This window comes from Chaetura pelagica, unplaced genomic scaffold (assembly GCF_000747805.2).
Source record: "Chaetura pelagica isolate M959 unplaced genomic scaffold, ChaPel_1.0 scaffold394, whole genome shotgun sequence".
NCBI lineage: Eukaryota > Metazoa > Chordata > Aves > Apodiformes > Apodidae > Chaetura > Chaetura pelagica.
Window position 1 is genome coordinate 1,758,287 of NW_009952966.1, and position 10,033 is coordinate 1,768,319.

Sequence of the window (10,033 nt, forward strand, 5' to 3'; positions counted from 1 at the left end):
GTGTGTGAGTTCCCCATGATCCTGAGAGCTATCACCACACCTTCATGACATCTTCTCCAGCTTCATCCCATTTTGGGCCAGATGACCTTTCAGGGTCCCTTCCAACCCAAACCATTCTATGATGATTTAGTGATTTTCTCAGACCTTCCTGAACCCATTGCACCAGGAGGCTGGGAAAAGATGCCAAGGCATTGGATTGCCCTTTAAGCTGTCCTTCCATGGGTAGAGCCTGGTTAGATACAGCCAGCTGGAAAGAGGAGAACAGACCCCCCCTCATTTTCAGTGAGGGATGCTGGTTTCCTAGCCCAGACTCAGCTTATTAAACTCCCACTCGTCTTGGGACTGAAAGACTCAAAGACACTTGACATAAATTGCAGCAAATGAGCTCCCTTTGCACCACGTCCTGGAATGTCCCTGGCTGGAGTGATGGCAGCTGGATAAGGAGCAGAAAGCCCTGGCAAGGGCAGAGCCCCTGGGCTGGAGGACCCTTGGTCATGTCCCTGGGCTCAGCCCTGGGGAGCAGCCGCAGCTCAGCAGCACGTGCAGGGGGAGCAGACAGGTCAGCCTTGGGTTGGCCAAGACTTTAAACAAATATGGCACAGAAGAGTATCCAGGCCATGCAACAAGGATGTGTGTGAGGGTGTGTATGACCATGCTTTCTTTTGCAGGGAAACTGGGTGACAATGACCCTTGTTTGCTGCCACGTTAGATCCCAGGGAGCCCGACGGGCAACACAAGCACTGGCAAGACCCCCTCTGAATGCAGGTTGGTGGGTGATCTGCACCCTGCTGCTTGGCACATGGAGTGGCTGAAGATGGAGTCTGGAGGGTTTAAGGTAAGGACAGTGACTGAGGAAGGTGCCAAGGTGGTGTCAGCAATGTCACCCAAGTCTTCTGTATGGCCAGTTCTGGGGGGGAGAGGGTGTGGATTAGGAGATGTGATCCCTGCTAATTGGATTGGTTCACACCTTGCTTAATTAGGCTTTTGCTGATTAGCATGGGGCCAAAAATGAGTTTTCAGCCCTAGATGCCTTGCTGCAAGCAGAGTCCCCAGGGCAGCCCCAGGCTGTGCACAACAGGGCTGTGGGGGAGCTGTGCTGGGCCCTGCCTGTGCTCCCAGAGCTGTGGGGATCAGGAAGCTGCAGGTCCAGGAGCCATTTTCCCCAGGCCAGGATTAGAGGGATCACTGGGTCTTTTGCCTTTTGGGATCTGTGCTGTAGCCTGATTCCTCCTGCACATCTCCCCAGCCCAGCCTCTTCTGATTCAGGAGCTCTGCCCCATTACCTCCCGTGCTGCTTTTCCTGTTGTTTTTGTGGATTTAACACTTATGCCATAAGATGTGACTTGGGCTGTGATGGTGGTGGGAGGATGTTCTGAGGAGCTGAGGAGCCTCCTCTGGGGGTTCCCACATCTCCATCAGGCAACACAATTACGGCTCAGCTTCCCACAGAAAGTCTTTGGGCTGTTTCCTACTGAGATGGACACACAGTGTAACATCCTTGCCCAAAGGCAGCCAGAGGAGGGCACTTCTGTGAATATTCATTCATAGGGAAAAAAAAAAAGAAAGATAAGAAATCTATGAATACTGACCTACAGAAAAGCCTGGTCTTCAAAAGCAACTTCTTACTCTTTTTGTTTTACAGCACAGGAATGAAGAATCCAGATTAATTCATTCTAGCTCCAGTGGCTGCTTCCCCTCCCCTCCTAGGAGAGGCTCTTGTTATTTTTAGAAGGAATCTAAAACAAAACCCAAAAAAAGACATTGGCAAAGACAATGAGGCTGGCAACGGGTCACCTATGAGAGTGCTGAGGCAATATTGCTACTTGGTTATCCCCCCTGGGCCCATAAATCCCTCTCCATGTCTGACCTCTTTCCGGACACTTCCCAGCTGTTGCTGAGGATCCTTATTTGGGTACTTTTCCCAAAAGATACATGTGGTTCTTTGTTCAGAACTCTGTGATGATTCAGATGACCACTCAGTCCTGGTGATTTAAAACCAGACCTGCAGCCAGCACGAGGCTTCCCGAGCTCAGGAAGCAGCTGGACACACGGGTGCTGGGAGCGGATTTCCATCCAAGCTGATGATTCATGAGCCCTGGTGCTCGGCCAGCAGGGTCACCACCAGGTTCCTGAGGAGCTTCCTCTGCTGGAGACAGGCTCCCCTGGCCTGGCCACCCCTTGTCCTCACCCTCAGCTTCTCCTGCAGCTTTAGCAGAGAGCAGGACTGTACAAAACCCACCAAAGGGGGGATGGCTCAGTTGTGTTGACTGCTGCCAGTCTAGTGCTCCTCAGCTGGCCTGGGTGTGGGGAAAAATAGTAATCTGATAAGAGAGGGTAACCCACATCTCGTTAGTGCTTTTGGTTCTGTTCCTTCTCAGGGACCTGGATATTGACCAGAACATTTGGGCAGGATAGAGGTGATGACCCCAAACTGGCCCCACCAGCAAAGCCAAACCTGCTGGCCTGAAGGCTCCTCTCTGAGTGTCTCTGTGCCCACCAGGGCTCTTCAGGGACTTCTTAGTCCAAGTCCAAGGCAGGGACTTGCCAACTGGGCATTATTCATTGCAGCGAAGTGGTGGTAGGCCCAAATAAATCACTTTCCATGTCACATAAATTGGGAGATGGAAAATACCATTTAGGTCACACGGTTCATCGGGCCCTGCCAGGGCAGGGCTGCTCCCAACAGCACTTTTTCCACAGCTTTTTTCCTGTCCACTTGGAATGACTCAAGCCCAAGAGCTCCACCACCCTCCCCCAAGACCTTCCGTGGCTCACAGGGCTCCACGTGAGAACATTTTCCTCTGCACTGCATGGAAACTTTCCTTTGCTAAATGTCATCCCATGATCCCGCTGTGGCCCGCATGGGATTTTTCCCACCCTCAGCTCTCACTCTGTGCCCATCACCCCTGTGTCTGGGTGCTTCTGATCTTGCAGGTCTGTCCCACCATAAAGAGAAGGCAGCTGGTGCCTGGAGAGGTGGCCACGAGGACACCATGGGCAGAGCAGCCTCTGTCCCTGCCTCACACACACAAGCCCAGACAGGCTCTACATTAACCAAGTGAAGTGACTGGCATGGTAGGGCTGGTCTAGAAGGACTTGATACCCACCAAAGTTCTTTACTGAAAGAGTAGTCAGGTGCTGGGATGGGCTGCCCAGGGAGGTGGTGGAGTCACCATCCCTGGAGGTATTAAAAAACCAAGTAGATGAGGCATTTGAGGACATGCTGTGGTGGGGAGGGGGTGGGAACAGTTGGATGCAGAGGCCTTAGAGGCCTTTTCCAACCATGACACTTCTGTGAAAAAGAAAATCCATGGCCTGAACTGCTTTGAATGATGAGGAAACTTAGGGAATGGTCTTCATCGTGCTTAGGAGTCTGGTGACATTCGTGGGACGTGTTTTCTGGTTGTGAGTGAAAGTGTCACCAGACATGACCTGCTTCCAGCTGCCTGTCCTGATTATGCTGCAGGTGTTTGGGCTCCAGCTGAAAGTCTGTGCTCGGGGACATGGTTTAGTGGTGGCCTTGGCAGTGCTGGGTTAATGCCAGGACTGGGTGATCTTAAAGGACTTTTCCAACCCAAATGATTCCGTGATTCTCTTTGTAAAACCAAGGTGTGGGTCGGGATGCTGTGAGTGCCCATGGACACCCACACACCAGCTGGATCAGCCATCAGTTTTATGCACAAGCCAACAGAAGCTTGGCCCCTCATTCTCTCCTCCAGCACGATGTGGTGCTCTTGTCACAAACCAGGAGCACTCACCAACATGCCCAAGTGCCCTGAGGTGACAGGGGTGCCCAGGGTCCCTGGGGAAGAGCTGAGAGCAGGGTCACCCCAGCTCTGGGCTGCTCCTCCTCTGAGAACACCCAGCATTAACTACTTCATTGCATTTTTGGTTTGGTTTTTTTCATGATGTGTGTGGAAAAGGTCTGCCCTTCTGGTTGTCTACGTGGTCATGTTGGTGCCTGGAGCAAAGTGCTTCCAGAGCAGACCAGGGCACCCTCACAAACCCCTCCTTGCTGACCCAGCTGCCTCCTTATCTCCTTCTGAACTTTGTCCCAAAGTCGTTTGCATCAATAAGGACCTTTCACACCCTGCTGGCTGCCGCTGCAATTCTCTTCTTCTTTGTACAAAACTCCTTCTTTAACCCTCACACCAAGGAGTTCAGGAGCTTTGAAGCGTTTCCAGCCCTGCCCACAGCTCTGACCTCCCTGCACCGGCTCCAGGAAAGGGTTTTCAGCCCCGACTCACACAAGGAATCGTTTTCCTGCCCCGGGAGGGGTTAAGCTTTTCCACAAAGGAGGAAACGAAAAGTGAAACTTTCCAGCTCTGCTGCAGTGAACCCTGCCTGCTCAGCCTTTCGGTTTGAGTTCCAGCTCCTTTGGTTTTTACCATCCTGAAAGTCACTAACTGGATGCTGCATCTTTTGTAATGAACAGGGAAGAAAAAAAAAGCACATTTTAAATACACATTGAAACACTCAGCACTGTGAAAGCAGGGTCACCTGTCAGCCTGAAAACATTAAGCCATTTTTTTGAAACTGGGAGGCTCCCCAGAACACTGTCCTGTAAATCTGTGGGTTTCAGGAACCAGCAAATCCAGGTTTTCTGTGTTCAACGGGCTCTGTGTCACCACTCGTGGCCTCTTGACGTTTAGAAATCAGTTGCTGTTTAGGAGAAACAAAACTCTGCTCAGTGAGCAGCCCCCATCACCCACACCCTGCTCAGTGACCGAAGGAACTGGAGAGCAAGAGGTGGCCCGTGCCTGCAGGGTGACAGGGGACTGCCCTTCTACCCTCTTGGGTTTCAGGTTCTGACTCACCCCAAAAATGAGAATCATTAAATCTGGTTTTTGAAGAGGTCACTCAGGGCTCAGACCTGAGAAAGGGACCTTTTCTGGTGCAAGCAGATAAGGGCTGAAACAACTTCTGCATTAGCACACCCCTGCTGTTCCTGATTTTCTCTAGTGTGTGACAGCAAGGGGAGGATAAATTGAGCCCCAAGCACAGCATCAGTTTGTTCCTGGGCTGTGGGGCTGGGCTGACACTGCAGAGCCAGACAAGCCCCTGGTGACGCCGATAACAAGCACCCGCTTTTGGTTCTCACCCTGCTCCACCTTCCAGAGCTGACTGTGCCCAGCTCAGCCCTCTGCTTCAAAACCTCACTCGTGGCCTACAGAAAAAAAAAAAAAAAAGCAAACAACGAAACCAAAAACTCCTCTGGAAACCTTACAAAGTGTGGCCTGGGTTGGGGGGGTGATGTACAAACCCACCTAACGGCGCAGGATGAAGGGGATGGGCACAGTGAGGTACAAGAACAGTCCCCACACAGCTGGGATCCTGCCAACCCCGGTGCCAGGCCCCAAGGGGGCTGTTGCCAAGGGGAGTCCCTCCACGGACATGACAATTTACCTCCAGAAGCTTCTTTAAAGGTTTCCTCAGAGACACGGACCTGCTGAAGCCTCCGTCAGCCCAGGACAAGAGCCACGGGGAACACCAGAAGGAGTTTGTGTCACCAGAGCTGCAGGGAGGAGGTGTAACGTGCATTGCACACACTTCTCACCTTCATGGTGCTTAAAAAGCAGAAGTTTTGAAAAGCTCTGCCTGTTCTTGGATGGCCTTTTCCACGGGGAGCACACTGCTGGTCCCACAGCCCTTGGTGAGCTGCTCAGGGCCCACCCCGCGGCGCGCGGGGGAGACACGGTCACATCCTGGTGCTGACCTTCACCCACCAGTCCCTGCAGCCTCCCGGTGGAAAACTGCAGCTGTGCCAGAGGGGAGAGAGGGGATCTCTGGAGAGAGGAGCAAAAAACAATCTGCAGGAGCTGGCCTTGCTTGCTCGGAAGATGTTTCTTCTCCGTGAGCCAGGAGCAGCTCCCAGCACGACGCCAGAGGCTCCGATTTTTCCATCACACAAATTATATTTCCGGTGTTAAAAAACAACCTCCTCAGCATTAATCTTTCACAGTACCTTTTTATTATGCTACCAGAATTAATTTTGTACTGTGCCTTAAGAACGAAACACCACCCCACCAAGCAGTAGGCAGAGCTGGGTGTGCTGCTCCGTTACAGCTGCTCGGGGAGTTCATTCCTCCTTCACTCAACCACCTGCAGCAAAGACGGAACCAGAGATCAAGTTCTCTTTATCTAAACAAGCCCCTGTTTTAAATAACTAAAACTAAAGATGTGTGGGGTTTGTCTGAGAAAGGAAACTTCCCCCATTTCATTCCTCTGCTATTTCTTTTACAATAAAAATGCCCAGTGCTTCTGCAGGCTTTAAGAATTCCAGAATTCAAAGCACAGAATCTCTCACAGCACAAGCAGGCTTTTAAATGAAAAGACAGACTATCTTTTCCTGATTAATACATTTTAATGATGTCTGGCTTTGGCTCTGGCTCCAGTTTCTATTTTCATATACTTTCAATGCTGCTAAGATACTAAGAGGCTTTTTTTTTTCTTTCTTTTTTTCTTCTTTTTTTTCCTGAAGTCTAATTTCTTCCGTGGTGGAAAAAGCCACAGGCTGGGATCCCAGAGCATGCACAGCAACTCAGTTCCAGGGCTATTTATCACTTTTAACACACAAGGCACATCACTGCTTTATTTTGTAATATCCTATTAGGAATCCAAGTTAGATACATGTGTCAAGCACTTACATCCACAGCACGTATGGGGAGCACTTTGCTACACATGGCAAGCAACACCTTCAGCTCCTGCCAAAGGAGCAGCAAGACAGCTCCAGGTCTCCAGGCACGGATTTGGCTCTTTCTGCACTAGTGTCTGTGGAGAGCACAGAGATTTGGGGCACCTTTCAGTGGAATGACCCCCTGATGAGGTATAGAAGACTCTAAGTTGGGTTGCTGCTCCAGTGGGCCACATGGGGAGAGGGTGGCTGGGGGAAAGCCCAGGTTCTCCTGCCCCAGCTTCCCAGAAACTGGATCTGAGCCATCTCTTGCCCAACTGACAGCAACTTCCATTTGTGATGTGCTTGAACCAATACACTGGGGGCTCTGATTACCCACCAACACTTGGGTTCTGACTGGCTTTCCTGAGGCAGCCCGTGGACTCTACATGCCAGGAGCTTCCAGTGCTGCCCAGGAACTCAGCTCCCTGGTCCTGCTCTCCTGAGAGCCCAGGCTACATTAGGTACCTCATCAGTCTTTCCCACTCCTCTCCCAGAGCACTCAGGAGACAGTTGGCCAAACCACAACTGATGCTTGATGCTCACGTTCAGCCTTCTCCAAAGCACCAGACCAACATCACCAGCTCTTACTGTCGTGCCCAGAGGGCTGGAAAGGGCTCACCCTGGAGAGGACCAGTGCTGGCTGGCACAGCCCCCAGGGCCCAGCCCAGCCTCAGTGGGACCGACCTGGCCAGGGGCTCCTGTCCCCACCCCCAGACCCAGAGGCACATCAGCTGTCCCCTCGCCACTCACTCCCAGCTCACAGGATCACTCCAGCTGGAAAAGGCCTTCAAGATCATTGAGTCCAACCACTGCCCTAACTCTGCCACCTCCACCGCTAAACCCTGTCCCCTGGCACCACATCTGCCTGTTTAGATGGCTCAACCACCTTCTGGGACAGCTGGGATCACCAAGTCCAGCTCCCTCCCCAGAACAGGACAAGCCCAAAGCTGCCTTAGGCAGGAGCAAGGCAGCCCATTGCCATGGGACATTCTCTGCTTGCCTTGGGAAGAAAAAGCTCAGCCCACCCTGCAGGGCTTGTTCCAAGCCTGGACATGTTTTGAGCATTCTCTGGTGCCACGAGTCCTGGAGGGCAAGGTCCAGCACACCAAAACCCCAGCACACCAAAACGACAAGTGCCCCTGGAGACGTCGTGCCTCCAGGAAGTTTCACTTCCTGAAAACATGGTGATATAATTAGGCATCTGTGCTCCCCGTGGTCCTTCTGCTGGTGCGTTTCATCCCCTTACGAGAAAGACTCTGTGAACTTTCCTTGACTATGTGAAATGAATGTAATTGTTTCTAAAAGGCTTCCTGACATGTATATATTTTGATTATTGCTTAGCAGCAGGGTGCTGGGCTCCTGTGAGGGAGGGGCAACAAGGGAAATATTTGTTCTTGACTTGGATCTGCATTTGTTCTTGGTTGGGACCTTTGATTTATAGGCTCCATCATGCTAGAAACATGATTGCCGTGACCACTGACATGATTTTAAGAGCTTTTCCTGTCTTTACAACTCAATACCACAGGGTCACTCTCTACTGCTGCTCCTGCCACAGGACATACACACGGAGGTGTGACAGGAGCCCAGATTGCCACCAGGGCAGGAATGGCTGCTAGGGCATGGGACTGGGGATACATCCTAGGGAAGTAGGAATTAGAGGGGACAGGCTGCTGCCCACAGCTCTACTCTGCCTTTGCTTTGGGCAGAGTTGTCACTGCTCACACTGGGGACCAGAAGTAAGAAGAAGGTCAAGGTTCACAGTGATTAGAAATATACTTGGGTTTACAAGTGTGCTGTGAAGAAGAAACCCCATGACTCTGAGCAAAAAAAAAACCCAGTCCCAAAATGTCAGCAGAGCTGGCAGTTTCAGTCATCCTGCTGTTCATGTGAAGCCTCTGAGAGTCTCCACAATGTTCCCCTCTAACTTACCTCCAGTGAAGCTCCTGGGCAGGTCAGAGGTGGTGGTCTCAGAAGATGAACAAGAGATGTCTTTCAAGAGATGCTCAGGGCACCAGCAGGTCTGAACTTCTCCTGTGCCTGATGCTCCCAGGAGCTCAGCCCCAGCTCCTACCCTGGCCTGAGCCAGGTCTGCATGGTGGGCCCAAAGGACTGACCAGGCTGACCTGCACCTGCCTCTCCTTGTCTGAGCACCACCAGACCCTGCTCCTAGCACCAGCCTGGCCCTGCTTGGGCTCATCTGACCAAAACTCTCCAGTACCTGGTGCCACAGTCAGCAAAGCTCCGCTGTGCCTGTGCTGCCCACCGTGGTCTCAGTGCTCCCCACAGACACTGCCCAAGAGCAGAGCCACCTTGTCCCACGAGCTGCTCCTTCTGCAGCCTCTGCACTCAAAGACAACCAAGACTTGTCATGGCTTCTCATGGGCCAAAACAAGCCACAGCTCCACGTATCAAGCAGGGAAACAAAAATACATGTAACACTTTTACAGAGAACTCCAGTGCTACAAATCATATTGAGGAAAGACAGTTTTCTGATGAAACTCAAGGGGTGACCATATTTTTGGACAAAATGTATTGTCTGCAGCTCCCTGTTAATGAGCACAGCTTGAAGACTGGGACACAGGGGACGTGAGGTCCCTGCCAAGCACACAGGGTTGCCACATGTTCATGCTGAGTGACACATAATCCACAACTAGAGAGTCCCACTGACCTAAGCATCATTATTTGCAAATATAACACGACTCAAATAATGGCAAAAAAAGCTGATTCTGACTGAACAAACACCACACTTTTTACACCAGAAACGAGCAATGACATTACAGGGGAGAACAAACAACACAGGAACATTCCAATCAAGTGCTTAGGGGGAAACAGCGTTTGAAACTGGCAGCTATTTGAATCACACCTACTGAAGATGTTGGAGAGATCTTGGTCCTCTAGGAGAGGCATTTTTTCACTTCTGTCAAAGCTGCAAAGTTGGTAGCACTTAATTACACTGATTCCAGTGCCTGAAGGGGCTCCAGGAAAGCTGGGGAGGGGCTCTTCATCGGAGAAGACAGTGCTAGGACAAGGGGTGATGGTTTTAAACTGAGAGAGGGGAGTTTTAGGTTAGATATGAGGAAGGAATTCTTCACTGTGAGGGTGGTGAGGAACTGGGATGGGTTGCCCAGGGAGGTTGTTGGTGCCCCATCCCTGGAGGTTTTTAAGGCCAGGTTGGATGAGGTTTTGTGCAGCCTGGTCTGGTGGTTCCCTGCTCATGGCAGGGGGGTTGGAGCTGGATGATCTTCAGGGTCCCTTCCGAGCTCGATGGTTCTACGTTTTGCCACGGACAAAGCCACACGACTGCAGCAGGAGACACGAGGCCAGGCCGAGCCGGGCGACGGGAGCACACGCAGCGCC

At 51.6% G+C, this 10,033-nt stretch overlaps 1 protein-coding gene across 1 annotated transcript in view; it reads right to left on the reverse strand.

Moving 5' to 3' along the window:
- Window positions 1-10,033, reverse strand: part of LEKR1 (leucine, glutamate and lysine rich 1) — a 58,811-nt gene that overhangs the window by 8,125 nt on the left and 40,653 nt on the right. The gene's annotated exons all lie outside the window — the stretch shown is intronic.